Source organism: Monodelphis domestica, chromosome 6 (assembly GCF_027887165.1).
Source record: "Monodelphis domestica isolate mMonDom1 chromosome 6, mMonDom1.pri, whole genome shotgun sequence".
Taxonomy (NCBI): domain Eukaryota; kingdom Metazoa; phylum Chordata; class Mammalia; order Didelphimorphia; family Didelphidae; genus Monodelphis; species Monodelphis domestica.
The window spans coordinates 87,576,942-87,601,262 of NC_077232.1; the positions used below are offsets into that span (position 1 = coordinate 87,576,942).

Sequence of the window (24,321 nt, forward strand, 5' to 3'; positions counted from 1 at the left end):
TTTCGATTTTATTAATTTCTCCCTTAATTTTTAGGATCTCTAGTATGGTTTTCTTCTGGGGGTTTTTAATTTGTTTGTTCTCAAGTTTTTTGATTTGCATTTCCAATTCCTTGATCTCTGTCCTCCCTAATTTGTTAATATATGCACTCAGGGATATGAATTTTCCTCTAAGTACTGCCTTGGCTGCATCCCATAAGGTTTGAAAGGATGTTTCGCCGTTGTCATTTTCTTCAATGAAATTATTAATTGTTTCTATGATTTCTTCTCTAACTATCCGATTTTGGAGTATCATGTTATTTAATTTCCAATTAATTTTTGATTTGGCTCTCCATGTACCCTTGCTGATCAATATTTTTATTGCCTTGTGATCTGAAAAGGCTGCAGTTATTATTTCTGCTTTTCTGCATTTGAGTGCCATGTTTCTATGATGTAGTGTATGGTCTATTTTTGTGAATGTGCCATGTGGTGCTGAAAAGAAGGTGTATTCTTTTTTGTCCCTATTCATTTTTCTCCATATGTCTATTAACTCTAATTTTTCTAAGATTTCATTCACCTCTTTTACCTCTTTCTTGTTTATTTTTTGGTTTGATTTATCTAAATTTGATAGTGGTTGGTTCAAGTCTCCCACTAATATGGTTTTACTGTCTATTTCCTCCTTCAATTCTCCTAGTTTCTCTATTAAAAATTTGGATGCTATACCATTTGGTGCATACATGTTGATTAGTGATATTTCCTCATTGTCTATACTCCCTTTTAGCAGAATATATTTACCTTCCCTATCTCTTTTGATCAGGTCTATTTGTGCTTTGGCTTTGTCAGATATCATGATTGCAACTCCTGCCTACTTTCTATCAGTTGAGGCCCAAAAGGTCTTACTCCAACCTTTAATTCTAACCTTGTGAGTGTCAACCCATCTCATATGTGTTTCTTGAAGACAACATATGGTAGGGTTTGGGGTTCTAATCCAATCTGCTATTTGTCTACATTTTATGGGTGAGTTCATCCCATTCACGTTCAAAGTTATGATTGTCATTTGTGGATTCACTGGCATTTTGATATCTTCCCCTAGTTCTGACCTTTCTTCTTTAGCTTTCTCCTTTTGAACCAGTGATTTACTTTAGGTCAGTCCCCCTAGTCCCCTCCCTTGAGATGCTTCACTTTCTAGCCCCTCCCTTTTTATGCTCCCTTCCCCTCCTCCCTCTCCTTCCCTCCCTTTTTATACTCCCTCCCCCTCCCCCTCCTTAATTTTCCTTTATTTCTTGCCCTAATGGATAAGATAGAATTCAGGATCCCACTGGATCTAGATGTTCTTCCCTCTCAGATTTGATTTCACTGAGAGTAAGGTTTAAGTAATTCCACTTCACGCTCTCTTCCTCTCCTTCTCATATGAGAGTTCTTCCCCTCCCCTTCCCATGTGTATCTTTATATGGGAAAGATTATTCTATTGAGTCCCCCCCTATTTCTTGAAGTTAATCTTAGTATTATCAATGGTTCCCTCCTCCCTTTTCCTTTCTTTGCCCCCACTTTCCACAAATCTTCTTAATGCCCCAATCTTTCCCTAGGCATATTTCTTCTAACTACTCTTATGATGCTACAATTTATGAGAGTTACACAAAACATTTTCCCCACATATTAATATATATAATTTGATGTAAATGTAGTCCTTATAGAAGAGAGTTTGACTTAAAGAAAAGATAAGATTTATCTCCTTTTCCCTTTCTTTCATATTTACCTTTTCATGTTTTTCTTGCTTTCTGTGCTTGGATATTGAACTTTCCACAGAGCTCTGGTCTTTTCTTAGCAAATGCTTGGAAATCTTCTATTTTGGTGAATGCCCATACTTTCCCCTGGAAATATATAGTCAGTTTTGCTGGGTAGTTGATTCTTGGTTGGAGACCCAGCTCTCTTGCCTTTCTAAATATCGTGTTCCATGCTTTGCGGTCTCTTAGTGTGTTAGCTGCTAAGTCGTGTGTGATCCTTATGGGATCCCCCTTATATCTGAAGCTCCTCTTCTTGGCTTCTTGTAGGATTTTCTCCTTTTCTTGGAAGCTCTTGAATTTGGCAATTACATTCCTAGGGGTTGTCTTTTGGGGATTTAGTATAGAAGGTGTTCTATGAATCCTTTCTATTTCTATTTTGCCCCCTTGCTCCAGAACGTGGGGGCAATTTTCTTTTATAATCTCCTGTAGAATAATATCGAGTTTATTGTTTATCTCTGGTTTTTCTGGGAGACCGATAATTCGGAGGTTTTCTCTTCTCCCTCTGTTTTCGAGATTGGTGACCTTCTCAGTGAGATATTTTATGTTTTATTCTAATTCATTAATTTTTTGGGTTTGCTTTATTGATTCTTGCTGCTTTATCATCTCGCTTTCTTCGAGTTGCTTGATTCTGGTCGTTAGGGACTGGTTTTGCTTTTCAGCTTTGTCTGCCTTTCTATTGGATGCTTCGAGTTCTTTTTCCAATTGAGCAGTCTTATCTGTCAGACTGCTGATCTCTTTCTCCCATTTTTCTTTCCAGGTTTCCATCTTTTGGATAAGTTCCAGTTTGAGATCTTCCAGAGCTTGTTGATAGTTTCCATTTTGGGAGGCATGTTCTGATTTTTTTTTGGATTTCCTCCTCATTCTCCTCTTTTCCTTGGGTACTTCCACCATAAAAGTTTTCAATAGTCACTTTTTTCCCTTTCTTCCTGGAGGCTTAAGCGATTTTGGGCCATGTGAGCCATCCCTTTGGTGGTTTTATTCCCCTTTCCTTTTTGGTCTGGGGTCTGGGTTATATGGGCGGTTTTTCTGTGAATTTAGGTTGCTTCAGACTAGTTCTTCCCAGCCTCCGAGGTTTCTTAGAGTACTGGGTCCCTGATCACAGCCACACTGCCCAGGTGTTCAGCTCCGCCCAGATAATCAGTGCGTGGTCCGCCCCTGGTGTTTAGCTCCGCAGAGATGTTCAGCGCAGCCACCCCAAGTACAGCTCCGCTGACCCCCGTAATCAGCGCCAGATTCTCCAGTGAAACCACCCTGAGACGTTTTTTCCTGGCAGTCCCCAGATCCCAAGGACCCTGGAGTGCCCCCCCCCCAGACAGAGACTTTCCCCACTCACTCGCTGTCTCGGTGAGCGCTCAGGTAACTCACTCTGGTTTAGTGGGGGAGGTGGGGTGAGGGAAGGGCGGCTCAGTTCACTTTTCTGTGCAAGCTTTTCCTCCTTATTATTATAGTGTGGAAATGTTCAAGCCCCACGTACCTTCCCCTCTGTGGAGTACTGGGAATACTGGGGTGTCCTTCTGTTCCTCCAAAGGTGATTTTTATGCTCCTTTGATGTAGTCTATTTCGTCCTGTGCCGGGGAGAGGAAGCGTGTGGCGTCTAGATTGCAGCCATGATTACCCGGAAGTCCCTTTTTGGTTTTTTAATGGGCAATTTGGGCATGTTGTATTCAGATTTACAGGAAATTATGATGCCCTGGTTGACTAATGGGTTTATTACTGGGTTAATGCACTCTATTGCCTCCTTTGAGAGAGGATCCTGAGGAATGGAAGGAGGTGGGCTGGATTTAGTTTTAATTTTCACAGGAACAGCTGATTTAAGTAAGCCTACATCAGAAGAAGATGTGGCCCAAAGAGATTCTGGAATATCTATAGGTATTTCAAAGGTGGGAGGTTCTTTCTCCTCCTGACTCTCCAAGAGAGTTACAGGGTATAAATTTAAAGATTCCTCAGGCACTTTCAAGGATATAGAGCCATCTGGGGCACAAATTATTGTGGCTTGTAGTTTGCATAGTAAATCTCTCCCCAGCATGTTTGTGGGGGATCCAGGCATTAAAAGAGAAGAATGTTCAACAGTTCAGGGTCCCACACATACCATATGAGGAGAAAATTTTGGGACCTTTAACTGTGTTCCTGATACACCTACTACATTTAGAGAGCCAATAGAGTCATGTTTTGCATCTGGTTTGCTTACCAAAACTGACCTAGATGCCCCACTGTCCAAAAGACAATCATAGTATGAATTTCCCACCTTTAAAGTGACATGAGGTTCCTTACTATGTGGAAGGGAGTGTATAGGGATTATTAGCATTAAAATATCAGGCTCTGGAAAATCAAAGGTTTCACTCTTTGTTTCCAAGGCCCTCGCCCCCCTTCATACCTTCATAAATGTGCTTGGGTAGTTTTTTGGGATCCCCCACACTGTTGGGGATTTTCTCCCAGAGTGTAGCATGGAAGAGTTCCATTTTTTATATATTGTTATTGGTCATTGTGTTGGGTATTATCATTTTCCTCATTTGGAACACTGTCATTATTTTGATTGGCATTATGGTTCCTATAGTTATTATTTCTAAAGTTGTTATCATTTCTTTTTTCCCATAGCCACCTCCTACAGACCATCATTGCATGGCCTCTCTTCCCACAGAAAAAGCATGTTAATGATTTATTTGTGGATTCCTGAAAAGGGGCTATGATCTCTCCCTTATTTTTCAAATGTCTCTTTAACATTTCAATACCTTTCATTAAGTCTTCCACTGACTTATTGTGTGCCTCATGTCTTTTTGCACAAACCTTATAAACATAGGCTGCTACTCTCCTCAATTCTCTGAGGTCCATAGAGTTTCAATCAGGTCAGCTAATTTTAAAGTAGTCTTTTACCACTGAACAACAATTCTTAACGAATTGCCTGCATATTTGTCTAATGTCCCTTTCTTTGGACAAATCCAGGTCCATATATGTATTTCCTACGTCAATAAGTCTGTCCATAAACTGGGAGGGGGTCTCATCAATTCCTTGTCAGGTTATTTCAAATTTTGACCATTTTTCAAGTCTATCAGAGCAAGCTCTCATGTCTATCAATAATGCTTCTCTGGCCTGGTTTAGTTTTGTGTGATCTAGTACAACATTGGGGTTTGTGAACTTTTAGAATTACTCCATCCTACTCAGACAGTGCCTTAGAGGAAGATAAAGTTGTAAACTCTTGATTGAACAATGAAATTCCCCAACCCATACCTTATAGTAAAGCTAGAACCTTAAGCTAGGTCTATTTTTACATCTAATACAAAAAGGTGTTAAGTACCTGTAAAGGTTAAATTAGTACCAGAAAGGTCAAGTGACTTATAAAAGGCAAGCTTAACAGAGAGGTGTGAAGTACTCAGAAGATTTAATCTAACCAGAGAAGGTGAAAACCAAAGAAAGTGAAAACTAAGAATGGGCAGTCCTGGAAAAAAGCGTCTACTGTGATTGGTAGATGTGGAAATTTAGGGGAGGTGACATAAGAGAAAATTTTCTTTAAAAGGAAGGGTAAAAAGTCAGTTCAAGAAAAATTGAGTTTGCAATTGAATTCATTTTGGAGAGGAATTTCAGTTTGGAGTGGAAGAACCCAGCTTGGAAACAGTCTTGTGGTGAGTGATAAAGACTGACTCGCTCTCCCTTAGGCTCAGGCCTAGGCCATTTTGGCCTAGGCCTTTTTCTACTGCTTGGCTCAACCTGAGCCAGAACAGTTTAAATTAATTCTCTATTAATTCTCTCTCTCTCTCTCTCTCTCTCTCTCTCTCTCAATCTCTCTCTCTCTCTCAATCTCTCTCTCTCTCTCTCTCTCTCTCTCTCTCTCTCTCTCTCTCTCTCTCTCTCTCTCTCTCTCTCCTTCATTTTTATTAAAATCTCCATAAATCCCCAGATGACTTGGGTATTTTCATATTTGGGAATTTCCTATGGCAACCACTTACTTAGATTTTAAGTCAAAACACTAAAATTATCCTTACAGTTTTGGCGTTTATAGGTTCCAGTGTGGATTTTCAGTTGGCCAATGGTGTGCTCCTTTACCTCACTTCTGATTAGCCAGAGAGATGACATTATTTTTTTCTCTCTTTGTCAGAAATTTTTCTAACAAATTTTCAACATCCATCCAAGTGGGGTCAAATGTTCTGAATATGTTCTCCAATTTTTTTATAATTAATACTGGTTCTTCCTCAAATGATGGACGATCTTTCTTAAATTTATCTAAATCTTCATGGTTAAAAGATGTATGGTGTCTTAGAGATACCAAGTTCCCATCTTTATTAAAGGTCGGTACTTCCCTTAATGGAAATAAACTTCTATCTGAATTATCTAGTGTTCCTATTCTTGCTCCATTTTCAATGGGGTAGGTAAGAGAAGAGGAAGGGGTGGGATGGTTAAAAGTGGGGGGGTTAAGGTAGTGTGGGCAGGGGAGGTAGCATGGGTGGTTGGGGTAGCCAGGGCAAGGGGGTGAGAGTGGAAGAATCATAGGCAGGGATAGGGACTAGGGCTGATGGGGCAGGGCAGGAGGAATGGGTAGGGGAAGGAAGATGGGCTGAGGAGGTAGAGTAGGAGGCATGGGTAGGGGGGACATAGGCTGAGGGGGCAGGGTAGGAGGCATGTGTAGGGGAAGGGACATGGGCTGAGGGGTGGGGCAGGGGGTATGGAGAAGGGGAGTGGCTAGGGCTGAGGGGGCAGGGTAGGAGGTATAGGTAGGGGGAGGGTCTAGGGCTGACGGGGAAGGACAGGAGGTATGGGTAGGGTTAGGGTTGGTTTTGTTCTCTTATCCATAAATTATTGCGATCTTTAAGTTGATTATGTTTCCATGATCCTTTGGGGGAAACTGGTTTCCCAATAGGATCACAGGTGGGTATGTATAAGGGGAGATTTTGAACCCCAGACTTCAATCCCCAGAAGTCCTTGGTGTTTCCCAGAATTCCCTATAATCTCACCTGAGTTCCCAGGTTGGCAAGATCACAATTGGTATTTAACTGGCAGTAATGCCTCTCTCTCTCTCTTCCATTCCATTGCAATGATGTAGTAAGTAAGCTAAGGGTGGGGATTCTGAATTGGCTAATCAGCCATGGGCACATGGTTATTATTTTGTATCTTCTTTATTCCTTGATTTCTAATAATCCTTAGTATACCTCGTAAAATATATTTTTATTAGTAGAGATATAATTTTAATTTTATTCTTTTAATCAGAGAGATGCAAATCAAAACAACTTTGAGGTACCATCTTACACCTAGCAGATTGGCTCACATGACAGCAATGGAAAGTTATGAATGCTGGAGGGGATGTGGCAAAGTTAGGACATTAATTCATTGTTGGTGGAGTTGTGAATTGATCCAACCATTCTGGAGGGCAATTGGGAACTATGCCCAAAGGTCAATAAAAGACTGTCTGCCCTTTGATCCAGCCATAGCACTGTTGGGTTTGTACCCCAAAGAGATAATAAGGAAATATACATGTACAAGAATATTCATAGCTGCACTCTTTGTGGTGGCCAAAAATTGGAAAATGTGAGAGGATGCCATTCAATTGGGGAATGGCTGAACAAATTGTGGTATCTGTTGGTGATGGAATACTATTGTGCTCAAAGGAATAATAAAGTAGAGGAATTCCATGGCAACTGGAACAACCTCCAGGAAGTGATGCAGAGCAAAAGGAGCAGAATCAGAACAATGTACACAGAGACTGATACACTGTGGTATAATCAAATGTAATGGACTTCTCCATTAATGGCAGTGCAGTGTTCCTGAACAACCTGGAGGGATCAATGAGAAAGAACACTATCCATATTCAGGGGGAAAACTGTCGGAGTAGAAACACAGAAGAAAAAATGCTGCTTGATTACATGGGTCAAGGGGATAGGATTGTAGATGTAGACTCTAAATTTAATATCCTAATGCAAACAACAACATGGAAATGGGTTCTGATCAAGGATACATGTAATATTCAGTGGAATTGAGCATTGGCTATGGGACGGGTGGCAGGGTAGGGGAGGGAGGAATGGAATATGATTTTTGTAACCAAGGAATAATGTTTGAAATTGACCAAATTAAAAAAAAATAATTAATAAAAAATAAAATAAAAAATAAAGTAACTAAGTGAAATTTACAAAAAAATCACGCCATTCCCCAATTGACAAATGGTCAAGGGGCATGAATAGGCAGTTCTCACATGACGAGACTTTCAATAAACTATCTATAAGCACATGAAAGTGTTCTAAATTCCTCCTTATTGGAGAAATGGGAATTAAAACATCTCTGAGGTACCACCTTACAACTATCAAACTAAACTGACTGATATGACAGCAAAGGAAAGTGATAAATGTTGGAGGGGATGAGGCAAAATTGGATCACTAATACACTGCTGGTGGAGTTGTGAATTGGTCCAACCTTTCTAGAGGGCAATTTGGAACTATGTGCAAAGGGGTTTAAAAGAATGCCTGCCCTTTGGTCCAGCTATACCACTGCTGGGTTTGTACCCCAAAGAGATAATAAAGAAAAAGACTTGTACAAAAATATTTATATCCACACACTTGGTGGTGTCAAAAAAATTGGAAAATGAGGGGGTGTCTGATTGGAGAATGGCTAAATAAATTGTGTTATCTGATGGTGATGGAATACTATTATTCTAAAAGGAATGATGAACTGGAGGAATTCCATGTGAACTAGAAAGGCCTCCAGGAATTTATTCAGAACAAAAGGAACAGAACCAGGAAAACATTGTACATAGAGACTGATACATTATGGCACAATTAAATGTAATGGACTTCTCTACTAGCAGCAATGCAATTCTGAGGGACTTATGAGAAAGAATACTATTCACAATCAGAGAAATAACTTAGGGAACAGAAATGCAAAAGAAAAACGTATGATCAATCACATGGTTCAATAGGGATATGATTATGGTTTTAATATTAAAAGATAACTTTTGCAAATATAAAAAACATGGAAATGGGTTTTGAACAATGATACATGTATAAACCATTGTAATTGCTTGTCAGCTTCAGGATGAGGGAGGGAAGAAGAAGGGAAGAAGCCATGAATCATATAACCATGGAAAAATATTCTAAATAAATAGATAAAAACTAAAAAATAATAATAATAGCCATATAGCATCACCAGAAAAATATGGATATAGCAAAGATCAGGTTTATTTGGATGGTTGGTGTGAAAAGGAAAACTAGAGCAAGTTCTGGACTTTCTGCCACTGAACTGGAACAAACAACAGTGGGAATATTAGAGAGAGAAGATATTGACAAGACAGACAGTTGGTGGGGGAAGGGACAACTAGGAGTGGCAGTTGGTCTTGTGATGAGCACTTCCTTCCTGGCCCTGGAAGAGAAAGGAGCTCTCTCCCTCTCTCTGGATAGTGCCTCTATTTTCCTGATTTTCCCAACTGTGCACCCCCCTTGGATTCCTGTGATCATGTCATCAACAAAAGGACGGAAGGGAAGCAGTTTAGACAGTAAGGCCAGTCTTTAAGGGTGTCAGCCCAAAGATACAGGCTCACCAGCTCTGAATGTCAGAACTTTCTTCCTCTTGCTGTCTACTGCTAAGATTTTTGAAATTAAGAAAGCTAGCACAGATATAGCATAAACAGGAATAACAGAAATCCCCCACCAGCCTGTGAGGCCTGGCCTCAACATCAAAAGCTGAAACTAAAACCTCATCTAGGGAATCCCTCTTCCCTCTTCCCTGATACCCTCCCAATCCAACTTGTTATTAAAATTTATCTTTATTGGATATCATAGTCAGATAAGAGGACTAACATTTCAGTGGACATAGAGGGAGCTGAACCTCAGGACAGCCATTCAACTAGAAACAGGTCCTTATTGGACCCTTGCTGGGTGACCTTGGTCAGGGGAGGCTTGTCCCTCAGGAGGGTCTATGCTTACCTGCTCTGGGGCATCCTCAGCATAAATCCTTAGAGAAGACATCCCCGTAGGCTATCATAAGTGACTCTTCTCAGGAACCTCATTTTTCAAAAATAGCCTCTCATCAGGGGGCACCTCTCTCCTTTTACCTCAGCAGCAGCCATATTCCCTCTCACCCTTCAACTTCCCCATTTCCCTGAACAAAACCTTCCCTATCCTCTGTTCTTCAATCCCACCCCATTTTTCCAATAAATATTACATTGGTCCAAAGAATAGTGTGGTATCTCTGAAAAGGTTGCATACTCTATTTGGCCTCCTAGCTCAGATTAAAACCCAGGTACAAGGTTTTACAGAAAAATCACATGTGCTGAAGAAATGCCCCAAGGTTGCTATGGATACTAGACTTGGCTGGGAAAGTTAAATTAAGTGAGGTTTCAAATTCTTGATCAGGAATTCCAGAAACAGGTGTGCAACTGCTATACCAGCAACTGCTGGGAGCCTTGTAGGATCAGGTGCTATTAATCTTTACATGTTTGACATAGGGACAGAATAAGTTGGACCAGTAGGAAAGAACAGGTTGTCTGTCATGGCTTATATATCATTAGGATCATTTAATCTAAGTGATGCCATATTGGAATCTAATCACTTATTCTACATCAAACAATAAATCACAACTATCACTGTAAAATTTCCTAAACATGATTCATGTGGGGTACAGACCTTTTCTCCCATTCTCTTCATCTCAAAATCCCTTTAAATCACTTCCCACTTTCTCCTTTTCTCAACTCTGACCAAAAAATGGCCCCTTTCCTTTCCAAAGTCAGCATCCCTACATGTGCATTTGATCCCATCCCCTCCTATCCTTTGCAGCAGACTGCATCTTTAGTCTTTCCTTCCCCTCTAAAATTTCCAACCTCTCCTTATCAACTGACTCTTTCCCTAGTGTCTTGAAACATGCCCATGCCCCCTTCCTAAAAAAAAAAAAAAGTACTACTCTACCATTCCCCTTAAACTATCATTCTATGTCTCTCTACCTTTTTCTCTGCCAAACTCCTTGAAAAAAAATTGTTTCCATTTATTCTGTTTCCTTTATTCTCCCTCACTACTTAACTTTTGTAATTTGGTCTTTGACCTCATTGCTCCCTGCAAAAGCTTTTCCCAAAGTTACCATTTTCTGTATTGCCAGATTGAATGACTTTCCTTAGACTTAATCCTTCTTGATCTATATCCTTCATTTGATGCCACTGATCACTTCCCCCTACCAAATACTCTTTCCTTTGAGTTTTCAGGACATGGCTCTCTCCTAATTCACCTCCTACCTGTCTGACTACTCCTTCTCAGTCTCTTTTGTTGGATCATTACCAACATCATTCCCTAATTATGGTTATAACCCTAATTAATGGCTCCCTTTTTTTCCAGAAAGTAGGGGAAAGGGAAAAAATGGGAGATGAAATCAAGAGGGTTGGAGATGAAGAGGATAGGAGAAGAGGTTTGTACTCCATATGAATCACATTTAGGAAATTGTGCAGAATGATGATTGTGATTTATTGTTTGAGATAGCATAAGTGACTAAGCATAGACTCCAATATGAAGTTACTTAGGTTAAGTGATTCCTGTTTCCTCTAGGATAAAATATTAATTCCTCTGTTTACTTTTTCAAATCTCATACAACCTGTCCTAAAACTATCTTTCCAGTCTTATTAGATATCACTCTCCTTCCTGTACTCTATGATCCATACAAATTGGCTTTCTCTCTGCTACTCACTTAGGTAATTCCATTTCTAGTCTCAGTTACTTTGCACCAGTCATCTCTCATGCCTGGAATACACTGCCTCCTTACCTCTGCCTCACAAGTCCTTTTTTTCCTTCATGATGAAGCACAGGTTCCAACTTCTACAGGAAGCTTTTCCTGATCCTCCCAACTACAAGTGCTTTCCCTCCCAAACTACCTTCTATTTAAGTTTTTATATATTTATACTAATTAACTTCATGTTTATGCTGTAAGTATACACCTATACTTATACATACACACATATATGTATACAGTATAAAGTCTAGTATAGCACACATTACAGCATAAATTATAACAGAAATATTTGTGTATACATGAATATATATAAGGAATTAAAATTAAGAGTTTGACTAAATATATGAAAATTCCAATATAATACTGTGGTCATCGATTTAAAAAATATTATAGCTCAAGTCAAATTGACTTTCAGTAGCTTTATTTACAAAGAGGTAGAAAGAGTAAAAGTAGAGAAATATAAAAGAGAGTAGAGTAAGAAGTCTAGCCTACCACCCTAAATGTTGCTCTGGTCCCAGACTCAACCCAGGCAGGGCTCATTAACCCCTCAGCCAGAGGACTCAGTGGTAAATTAAACAAGGGTTCAATCCACACAGCCTCCTCCAAGAAGGGGAGGCTTTTGTAGAACTAATCTTTCCAAAAGCCAGGAAAGGAAAATCAGCTTCTTACTCACCCAAGCCAAAGCTCCAAAGACGATCCAGGAGCAGTCTTACCAGAAGCAGTCCAAGAGCCAGAATCCCAGGTCAAAGTCTCAAATCATAGCTCCAAGCCATAGTCCCAGTCCAAGATCCAAAAATTCAGGTCGAAGACCACCTAGGACAGGAAGTTCAAGACTTTTTATAGTCCTTTTTCCATGTTACTTCCTGTCCCTTCACCTCTTCACAGGGGCTAATTACAGCTTCCAAATTGCCTAACACCTCACAGGGGGCAAGTGTCTATGGGTTCTATCTCTCATCCCCTGAGGCTGTAAACTCTTATCAAAGGATTCACAAGTTTCTGAAGTTGTCACCCATTTTAGTAAGTGACTTGAGAACTTCCTTACTTAGTGTTAAGTAGGGGTGTTTAAGCTTTTTTTTTAGGGACATTTTCTTCATAGAAAATTTTTATTTTTTTAATATATATTTGCAACTAGGAAAACATTTAGTTGCAGCTATATTTTTTTATTATAGAAAAAAATTTCAGTTAGACATGATCACATGATCTCGGGGAATACATTCCTAAAAGTGACAATTGAGATATTCCACAAAATGGTCCCTTTAAAGCAAAGAACATTTTTGTCTAAAATGAGAGAAGAAGCAATGAGGGAGTAGAAAAGCAGGGTCACACAGATAAGCAAAGTCAGCATAAATGGGCACCTAATTGGGTACCTAGTCTTGGTCAATGGAGCTGCCCGAATTGGTAATTGTGATTTATTGGAATGCATTTGAACTCTCCAGATTTCTTTTTTTCTTTTCCCTTGAAATCAAATTAGTAAAGAGTCCATTTGTGGTTTGGTTTGGATTTCTTTCTTTTTTTTAAGTAAAACTTTTTTTCCCCTAATGCCCTTTACTACCTTTTTTAGAAAACTATTTTCTACATTTAAAAGAAAAATGATCTGAACCACAAAATCTGTGTAGCCCCAGTCTCACTCCAGATGGGAATGACGATTCCCAGAAGAACCAGTTTTATAACTGACCTCCTACATATTCAAAAGGGTGATCTGATCCCTGAGTGACTAAGAGTTCTGTGAGTCTATGATATATACCTGCAAAGTGAAGAGACTCATACAGACACAGAGGAGACTAAAAGAAAAGAAAGGGATTTCAAGAGAGACTAGGGAGAGAGAAACTAGGCATGGACTTTAGCAGACAGATCTCCCTGAAGCTGAAGACATTGGGAGTGGGGGTGGGGAGAGAAGCCAACCTCCTTGAGAGGTTGATTTTTTTATTTCCAAAATTCACACTGCCAAAGAGTAAAGACAGATTTCTTTGCTAAGATGTTTTTCTCCCAGCTGGAAATTCATGATTATTATATTAATGTAACTATCATTTGATAGGCATGAGCTATGCAAACCAAGAATGAGTTACTTCTTTTCTTCCTGTTTAAAATAACCAAGGAAAGTACCTTCTGTTCTGAACCCCTAATAGAGAGAGCATCATACTCCTGGACTACTAATATTTTAGTTAGATAAATCATCCTAGTCCCATACCCCTTCTTGGAAATAGGATTAAAGGGTAAGCACCTAGCAGCGGACCTCTTTGTTGTCCCAGAGAGAGACTGCAATCTCCTTTGGAGAAGAGTTGGGTCAGATCCCAGACGAAATATCTTTCTACTCCACATGGAGTATGATAGCTATCTATCCACTACATAGCTGATTCTAAGTTGTATACATTCACATTTATACTACAGGTGGGTGAATTAGGAAGAAAGTTGAGTCTGGCTACTTATGTCTTTGTGGCTTTCCTTAATACCATGGTTTGTGTGTGTGTGTGTGTGTGTGTGTGTGTGTGTGTGTGTGTGTGTGTGTGTGTGTGTGTGTGTGTGTGTGTGTTTAAGTACTACTCAATTGAGTTCAACTGTGGAGCTGGATGTGGAAAAGCGAGAAGAAACAACCTAAAATGATGTTAATGACCAAGTTCTGCAAATCTATCTGTACCCAAAAAGTCAGAATAAACCTTTTGCAATGATTGAAGGTCAGAAAACCTAGGTTTGAATCCTGATATTCTATTTATATTATTGTGATCTTGGGCAGTGTTATGGGGGTGCAGATGTGTACCCCTGGGGTTTGGGAAGGATACCTTTTGCAAGAATGCAAGACTCCAAAACTTGGCTTAAAAACAAAAAGAGAAATTTATTAATTTAGGAGGTAATGTAGAGAATGGCCAGGAGGATAGCAAGGTGGAACAGCAAGATGGGGAGCAGTTCCTTCGGAGGACAGCATGAATGGAAAGGCTGTCCTCTAGACAACATCAGTTCTGGGGATTTTATACTTTTTACAACAGAGAGTGTTAGTCACTCAGGCATGAGGTGGAGTGATCATACTGGGGTCTGCCTGGGGACATAAAGATCCCTTAGTTTTTGGGAACAAACAGATGTCTGATAGGATTGAGGTAGGGCCTGGGGGTGCTTCTCTCTGTCCATCTTAAATCTAGAGGAGGATCAAAGGAAGATAGATCTCAGGACCCTAGAGGGGTCATTGGATGTTTTTAGGCTCTGAGTCAGGAGGATGTAAGGGAACAAGAGAGTTTCCCTGATAATAGTTTGCCTGGGTTTCTGGGGGTACAGTGCCCATGTCAGGCAGGTCAATTTTTCTCTCTAACCCCACAGTTTCTTCATCTATAAAACAAAAGAGCCAAACTAAATTTCTAAGGGCCCTTCCAGCAAAGGCCAAGAAATAACACAAAAAAATTTTAGAAACTTAGAAATGTATAAAACATATGTATAGAATTGTATAGCATCAACATATTTTATCTTTTAATACCATAAATATACACAATTTCTTTTTTAAAGTTTTCAATAAGAATGTGAAAGCCATCAGACAACACACCAAGGCTAGAAATGTAGAGATATCTTAAAAAGTTTAATAACTCATTAATGAATATAAAATATTATAGCCACCCCATAAAAGAAAAAGAAAAAAATTCATACTTCTCTGGTACAAAGGGAGGGTCAAAAAATTTTATGGGGATTTTCTAGATCGGTAGGGCATCATGATCCTAATGTCAGCCCCCATGCCATTCTCCCAAGCTTCCCCCCATTTTGAAGATGTAGAAGGGATACATGTACCTGCAACTCGTTCCTGCTGTAATTCTCTCAAAGGTAGTACTGATAGTATAATCAAAACATAGATTCCCCAAAAGGAAAAACTGCATTATGTCAGTTCCATAGACCAAATTCCCAATCTTAATTTTTTTATGCCTGCTAGATTATATTTTTCATTTAAACTATCTTGGAGAAATTCCATTGTTTCATTGTATCCTCGTACATTTCCCTTGTTGAATATCATCCGATTAAAATACCTCACTTGAAAGCTTTACCACTTTTTTTTTTTGTCCAAAACTGGGATTTAATCCACATAGAGAGCTCCCTGGTGAGCAAACTCCCTCTACCACACAAATCAGCAACAGAGAGGGAATTTATAGTCTTACAAATCTCTTCCGTGCTGCTGAATTAAATTAAATTGTAACTTGGGAAATAGTTAACAAAATAAAAAGAAATACAATCAAATCAAAATGCAGGTAATGTTAATGTGTTGCATTTTAAATCAATATGCCTCTGAGGCAACTAGGTAGCACAGTGAATAGAGTGACAGGCCAGGAGTCAGGAGCACCTGGGTTCGAATGGAACCTCAGACACTTCCCAGCTGTATGACTCTGGGCAAGTACTTAACCCAGCTTGCCTAACTCTTGCTACTCTTCTGTTTTAGAATTAATACTAAGACAGAAGGTAAGGGAGTGGTCTTCATTCGGAGTTTGACACCAAGATCACAAAGTTAGGGTGTAAATGCAGGTTTTCCTGACTATAAGACCAGCTCCCTATCCACTATATTGTGCCATGATGCTTCCTTTAGCAATTTATGCAACATTTTTCTTCTGCACAAGGAGAAAGCCATCTTCTATTCAGATTTTTGTTACCAGGAATTTTCCATTCATTGTGGAGGAAAAGGTAACAGACTAATTCTGTACCATTCATAGCAATCTCTGTTGGAGCATGGAATGAAGACACTGATCCTTTATATAGTGATACAGGATAGCCAGATTAGTTAAACAAACCTAAAGGACCGTCACCTGAAAGACATTTCAAAATAACAAAGAATCCTGTTTATAGGCCCAAATGCCACATAGCTATTTATGCACTTGCTCCTGCATTTGTTTGGGGGGATGGAACTGAATGCTCACATTGCTGTGTTTAAATGAAGACTCTTCAAGAATGTAGAAAAACAAGCTGCTGAAATTCCAGCCAAATTTCAGAGCAGTGTACTCAATTGCAGCTTAATATTGTGAAGAAATGCTAGATAGCAAAAGCTGTTAAAAACCAGCATGGGCTACCTACCACAAGACTTGGGGTGTCAGCCTCTGAGAAATATCTGAAAATCAGAATAGTTTCAACAGTTCAGGATGATTCAGTGAAGCCCAGGCCTGAACTAGGTCAATTCTTGAGGTTGTTTTTTGTTTGTTTGTTTGTTTTTCAAACAGCCTATTGATACAGTACTTGTATTATATAGCCAGTAGGGACCACAGTGGATGGAGCATTGGATTTGGAGTCAAGAAGACCTGAGTTCAAATATGGCCTCAGACACTTAACTAGTTAAATGATCAAAAAATGCCTCTGTCTCCTCATGGGTAATAATGGCACATATTTCTTAGGTTTTTTGTGATGATAATGAGACAATGTTAAGTGCTTTGCCAATCTAAAAGTGCTATTATTATTAAACTTGAGAAAGCCACTTTTCTCTGATCTGTTTCTTCAACTGTAAAATGGAAATGAGTTAAATGTGAGTTGAAGGTGTTATGCTAAATGATCTCTACAATTCCTTTGAACACATTCTACCTTTGGAGGTTCCTTTTGACTCCAATAATAAAAATGATAGCTAGCATTTATATAATATTTATTATTTGCCTGCACTAAGCTAAGTACTTTAGAATTATTATCTCAGTTGGTTCTTATAACAACCCTGTGAGGTAGGTGGTATTATTATCCCCATTTTACAAGTGAGGAAACTGAGCCAAACAAAAGTTATGTAATTTGCCTAGTCACACATACAGTACGAGTCTGAGGCTAGATTGTAACTCAAGTCTTCCTCTCTCCAGGTCCAGTGCTCCATCTACTACATTACCTAGTTGCACTTTCAGCTCTGAGATATTCTGTTTTACCTACTAAGGACCCTTCCAAAGATCATGCATGACATGTGAACTTCTGATGACCCTATTATTCTATTCCAGGTATAAGTGGTTCAAGAGACTAAGCCAAGGAAAAACTAGGTGGCTCAGTGGAAAGAGAGCCAGGCCTGGAGATGGAGGTCCTTGGTCCAAATTTGATCTCAGATATTTCCCACCTGTGTGTCTCTGGGTGAGTCACTTAATTCCTATTGCCTAGCCTTTATTTAGAGCTTTGTTTGTTTGTTTTTAAAGAGGCCAAGCAGAAATCATTGGTACCACTTTGAGGTGTATCATAGAAATAGCAAACAACTGATATAAGATAGTGAATATTTTCAGTGCCATTGATAATTCCAGTATAATTGTTTCAGCTTATTAAAGTAAAAAGCATCTAAATATATGCCAGGCACTCAGCCTCATTATTACACAAGTCTCCCCACCAGTGCTTGGCAAAAAGTAGGTACTTAATATTTACCGATTAGACTGGACTACTACAATAGTCCCCTAATATGTCTTCTTGCTTCCATTCTCCCCACAATAATCTATCATACAGCTGTCTGACTAATTAATCTTCCTCTAGAGAGATAATTGAAGCTGTCCTTTGTGGAGGTAGAGGGAGAGAAAGAGAGAGAGGAAAGGAAAGGAGAAGAGAGGAAGGAGAGGGAGGGAGGAAGGGATGGAGGGACAGGAGGAGGGGGGGTGGAGAGAGAGAGAATTAGGGTAGAAGTTTCCTTTTGTCCTTCCTCATGCTATGATTTTGTTCATTCATTTATAGCAAACACTCACTCAGGATACAATAAGTCAGCTTATGTTTATCAGGAGACAAAACATTATAAAACTAGAGGCAGCAAATTAACAAGATTTAAAGAGGGCAAATAAGGTCCTATAATAAATGATGCTCATCTACCAGGTGGGAGCAAGAAAGAGAGGGAACAAAGAGGAAAATGTACAAATTCACCAAGTCCCACTGAGACAGCAAATTCTGTCCAGGCAGGTGACTCCTTAAATGGGTCATTATCTAGACAGGTTTCCAGCTGCTCGTGATATATATCCAAAGTATAACTGTATATAACAGCTCAGTGTAGCAACTCTTTTCTCAAAAATAGTTAGCCTATACATTTGCACCTGGGGCTACAAAGTTCTCTGGCTTCTGCCTCTCATGATACTTTAATTCTTTCATCTAGCATGAAAAAATTGTGCTTCCTATCACCCTTTCTCCCTTGCCAATAAGGTCTATATAATAATAAGAGTCTACTATTCAAACATCTATAGTGGGTCCTAATTAATTCCTAAGTACTATTCTAATTCCTTCCCGTAGCATTAAAGGACTCTCATAAACTGAGACCTCTCTATTTTTTTCTAGCCCCTCTTCATATTTTTTCTCCATATACTCTGGTGTTCAAGCCAAATTTGGCAAATCTGTCTCCGGATCATGCTCTTATGATCTCTGCTTTCAAAGTTTTGTTGCCTTTTTCTAGAATGTCTTTTCTCTTATCTTTTCCTGTAGAATTCTTATCCTATAAAATGCCACATCCAGGCTGCCTTCTCCTGGAAGCCTTCAGCAATCCCTACCACTGGTAACAACCTTCTCAGAAAGACTTCACAATGTACTTTGTTTGCAACCAGAGTTTTAACTATGGCAAGGCTAGAAGGACTTTGCCTCATGGCACTGAAATTTAGAGGACACACAAGCTCTTTAATAAATCATTCCTTCCATAGAATAAAATATACTATAATAATTAATTCACCTTTTACTCAATTGAATTTCTATAAATGACTTCTTAAATTATTTTTACACCATAAATTCCAAAGTTGATTTGAGTGTGTATGCTGGACTGGTTGGCCCAGGTGTCAGGATCATAACTTATAGATATATTTGTACTTCTTTAATGCATTTATGGAAATGTTCAGAACTGTAATTAAATGTATTTGACTTGTTCTTTTACTAGATCCCAAGTTTTGAAAAGGCAGAGAACAATCCTTATCAAAATTCTTTATATCTTGATCCCCATTCTGCACTGAGTGCACAGAAAGTTACAGACATAGAAGGCAGCTAGGTGGTACAGTGGGCAGAGTTCTGGAGTCAGGAAAGACATGAGTTCAAATCAAATACTAGCTATGTAACCCTTGGCAAGTCACTTAACCTTTTCTCATCTATAAAATAGGAGGATAATAGTACTTACCTTATAGGATGATTGTATGGCTCAAATAAGATAGCACAAACAGGGGGCAGCTGTGTAGTTCAGTGGATTGAGAGCCAGGCCTAGAGATGGGAGGTCCTAGGTTCAAATCTGACCTCAGACACTTCCTAGCTGTGACCCTGGGCAAGTCACTTGACCCCCATTGCCTAGCCCTTACCACTCTTCTGCCTTGGAGTCAATACTGTGTATTGGCTTTTTTTAATTCTTACTTTCCCTCTTGGAGCCATTGGCTCCAAGAGGGAAAGTAAGGATTAAAAAAAAAAAGATAGCACAAATAAAGTACTTTATAATTCTTAAAGCACCATGCTAATGCTAATTATTATTATTAGCTATTATTTGTTGAAAAATTGAATGAAAGTTCATATACTGCAGTGAAAGATTTTTCTTGGTCCCTTAAGTAGTATTAATAAAATGTAAAGACTAGTCAAAATAATTTGAAAGTTCTGAGTATTAAAAGGAATCATATCTCTCTTCATTTTAATGAACTAGAGGCCCCCAAATACTACACATAAATATTTCTCTTTTAATTTACATAGGCAGGTGAGAATTTGAATTAAATCGTCAATACTTTAAAAAACAAAATCAAGCTCTATGTAAAACCAGAACTTATTGACCAAGTCCATCCCTCAATTTCTCCTCATTATAATGTAGCTCCAGGGATCTTCACACTAACTTCACACTAACATAGTGCAAAATTTAACCAGACTGGAGAATCATGAGAAGGGATTAAACATCCTCTCATCTGAGGACCAATTTGGCTAAGGTCAAAGAAGTTCAGAGTCAAAGGTTAGCCACTGGGGGCAACTGCTTCCTACCACAATCACTCATGGAAACCACTGAAGCAGAAGGGTTGATAAGAATCCATGTTATTCCCCTCCTGAAAGCAAGGAAATAGATTCAAAATGCAGAAAAAGATATATCTTTTTGGACAAAGCTATGTAGAAATCTGTTTTAATAGTGCATATTTATTACAAAAGTTATGCTTTCTTTTCTTTTTTTTTCAGTGATGAGAAAGAAAAAATAAATGCTTAATTGAGGGAAAAGTTAATTAAATAATTGAAACACTGGAAAGAAGTCATCAGTCTTTCTTAAAGTCTGGGCATAGTGCATATATCCTGGATTTTAGCAAGGTAGGTTTCAAAAAGTTCAGAGGGAGGACATTCAGGAGGACTTTGTAGACGAAAGTTCCAGCAGAAAAAGCAATCCAAGAAAAATGGGAAATTCTCAGGGAAGTTCTGAAGTCACAAAAGGAATTAACTTTGGTGAGGAAGACTAATGAGAGTTATTTGAAGACACCAATGTGAATGCAGAATGTCTCCAACAAGGAATTTAGATTTTTAGAAGAAATGCATAAAGGATACAAGCAAGTGCTGGCAACAAAGGATGAATGTAAGAGTGGAATAATCTTAGAAAAAAATGTCAGTAGTACAGAAGTTTTGACTTAGGCTTATGAAGGACAACAAAAAAAGTTGCCTGTTAAAGCTAAATTGGGAAATGAAAATAAAAGAAGAGACTGGACCTCTGCTTCAAGAAACAAGACATTGGGTAACTAAGAACAGAAAAAAGGATTGAATTGCTCAATTTTTGTTGTGCTTCTGTTTTCTCTGCAATGTAGAAGGATCTTTATTTTGGAAAAGACAAAATTTAAGTGGCTAACAGAGATTCTAAGATGAAAGGTAAGGGTTTAAAAAAAAATCTGGGTTTTCATCTAACCTGCTATTAACAATTTGCATAAACTTTGGCAAGTCACTTTTCCTTTCTGTCATCAATTTTCTCATCTATAAATTGAGATGATTTGAATTAGATAATCCCTCTTCCATTAAAGTTCTCTTTTGATGCCTCAAAGTGGGCAAGGAGATACTTTAGGTCCTTTAAAGGTTATTTCTAAGAAGTACAAGTTCTTGAAACTGGAGGTTTAAGTACTTATTATTGAGCATAGCATAGTGCATAGTTCTGAGAACATGAGTTTGGCAACAGATTGTGTATGATCTAAAAAAAGCTAAAGTACATCCTTATGAGATCATTAAGGGATAAATTTTTTGGCCATAAAAACCCATGAAGACTGTTAGGTAAGGCATGGAAGTAGTACCTACATAGATTAAATCCTTAAGTTTTTTAAGTATTGAAGCATATGGAAACAGTGCTAATTAATGTGTTGGACAGGACACCACAGGAAAAATGGGGGTTTAGAATTTCTCCTTTTCATGGGTACCTCTAAAATGGGTTTGAGACTTCTTAAATTCCCTAATTGTTCACTCACTGTGAATATTCTGCTAATGGTCCCAAGCTGGCAAATGATCTATTCACTAAATGATCTGTAACAGAAATCAACTATTTGCCCATTTGAAAAGTATACCAAAGGTCACTCTCTGAATCCTGGCAGATTTACTGGCCTGTGTCATCACAAGTAGCTCCCTTTTGCCTGGAGGATTAAAAAAAACAAAAACAAAAACAAAAACCTTCTGGGCTTGGCTCCAATCTGCCATTCAAGCCTTAATTCATATTAGTTATTTTTAAACACTGGTAGGCCAAGATCAGCTAGTATTCAAGGGTGATATCTGTTTCTTCCCTTTTCATCCTTTCAGAACCCTTATCTTCTTCCTAGGCTTACCTCAGGCTCTACTTCCTTCATGGAACCTTCCCCACTGGTGGCCAAATGTGTCCCCCAGCACTTTTTCTATATCTCTCCTTTACCTCCAACATTCCTCACTTTGTATGATTTACCTGTTTATATTATGGTTTCCCCTTACTTCTGTAACTCCTTGCAATCAGGGACTATTTCCTTTTTTTTTTCCTCTTTCCTTTCCAGGGTCTTTTCATAGAGCCTTCTATGTAACATGCTTAGGCAGCAAAGGGCACCTCTTTTCTCTCTGAGTCACAGGTACTTGCTCTGAGAGAAGCCACTGGAAACACAGAGAAACGAAGTCTGATCTTTCCCCTTTTGGAGATTTCCAAGGAGCAGCCAGGACAATATCCAAAATGCAACCCAGCTGCCTTAAAAATTTAATATTAATGAATGCCTCTTCAGACTCCAAAAAATTCAATAGATACAGTACTTACATGAGTGAGAGACAAATCACTCATCCTGGGGAACCAATGGGGTTCAAATGGGACTATGGACACACCACAAGCAACTTTAAAACAGAAAAAAAAATCCTATTTGAACAATCCAGGAATGACTCCTCAGAAAAAAATCTTTTTTTATCCAGGTATAACAATGTTAAAAATAGCTAACATTTATATAGTGCATATTATATGCCAGACTGGAAGCACTTGATTCGGAGGCTGCAAAGTCTGTCAGCTAGGCTTCATTTTAGCTGCTCGAGAGATTCAAGATATTTTCCAACAGAAAATAACGATAACAATGAGGACTCAATATCTTCCGGGAATGGTTAACTGTGGTAGCCCAGGTGTAGGTGCCCGACATGAATGGGAGGATAGCTACTCACAGTCCAGAGCAGGTAGGTTCAGTGTGAAATGGAATTCAGCTTGCCCAGCCCCCATCTAAATTAGAACTGCAAATCATAAGTCATATAGAGGGATAGCCCAAGAATAGAATAACTGGAGAGATAGTCTGCAGAACCTCTAGGAACTCAGATTCAAGTCCTTTGCTGCGTCAACATGGAAATATAGAAATCCCCAGTTTACTTAGTTTACAGGAAGAAACCCCAGGTTTTGACCTTGTCACAGGAGAGGTTTCCCCCTGAGGGAAGGTCCCACTTCACCAGACAATGGACATCCTGGTAGTTTGGGTGGGAGCAGCTAATCCCATCCAATATTACGTATCTCTTTTGTCCCAATGGTTTCTCCCCCTAGGCTAAGGTCCATTGCCTAGCTGGCCCAGCGGCCCAGCCCTGGGCTAAGTCTTTCCCTTTTGTGTCCTTTGTGGAGCATTGTCATTCCTGTCTGGAACTCCTCATTTTCCTTTCTTACCATTGTAAAGTCAATCAACTGTCCCTCTCATCCTAAGCCCCCAGGTCATCTGGAGTGGTATATAGGTTCCCCAAATTCTTTGGTTCCTCAGAGTCTATCCTGAGTGGGTGGCACTCCCAGGGTTTAGTGATCAGGGCGTCCAGACTCTGTGCAGTCTCGGAGAGCAGCTCCGTTGTCGGAACTTAGTAGCGCTGAATCCCTTTTTCCCCTTGATTAAAGAGTGATTTTTTTTCCTAGTTGACAGCTGTATAAACATTAACTTTCCTATTTTAATTCAACCGTTTTGAAAGTTTACAAGCTTCAATGATTAATCTAATTGGCGCAGTTTCCCAATCCCATACTGCCCTCCTCTGGCCTCTGTGCATTACAATAGGCAGTGACCTAACTCTAAAACGCGCTTCCTTACAGTCTTTTCCTGTAGAAATCCTTCATTTCTCTCAGAAATTTCCTTTGCCCTATCTCCGCAGCCAGGAGTGTTCTCTCCTCCAAATGTCTTGGAGCATCTGGTGTAGACCTTCCCTCTCTGCCTACATCTACTGTGTGACTTATGTGTGTACATGTATTTGGCTGTTGAAAAAGCGAAGTGCAAACGTAATTCTAGATTTGGAATCTTTGCTAGCTCCAGGGTCGTGGTCAAATCATTTAACCTCAATTTCTCAGATGGTGTGACAGTAGGGCCCCATAGAAATGTACATTGTGAGCGTATGCAATGAGTCCCTTCAGTTTCTTCCAAAACACAAACCCAAGAGTAGGAATCCAAATTCCCAAAAACCCCACACCGCTTAAGTATTCCGTAATAATCCAGCCGGCCCACTCACGTGGTTATTTAGGCGTTCTCTTTCTCTCTCCACCCCCTTACCCTCTATTGGTTCTCGCTTCGCTTCCCCG

The 24,321-nt window shown here is 39.2% G+C and overlaps 1 long non-coding RNA gene across 1 annotated transcript in view; it reads right to left on the reverse strand.

The window, feature by feature from the left end:
- Positions 1-24,232, reverse strand: part of LOC103101618 (uncharacterized) — a 97,697-nt gene extending 73,465 nt beyond the window's left edge. Inside the window, exons 1-2 of the long non-coding RNA XR_469204.3 lie at positions 23,434-24,232; positions 12,118-12,257 (exon numbers count right to left, since the gene is read on the reverse strand). This is a non-coding gene — a long non-coding RNA (uncharacterized LOC103101618). The remainder of the gene's footprint in view (positions 1-12,117; positions 12,258-23,433) is intronic.
- Positions 24,233-24,321: the final 89 nt, after the last annotated feature.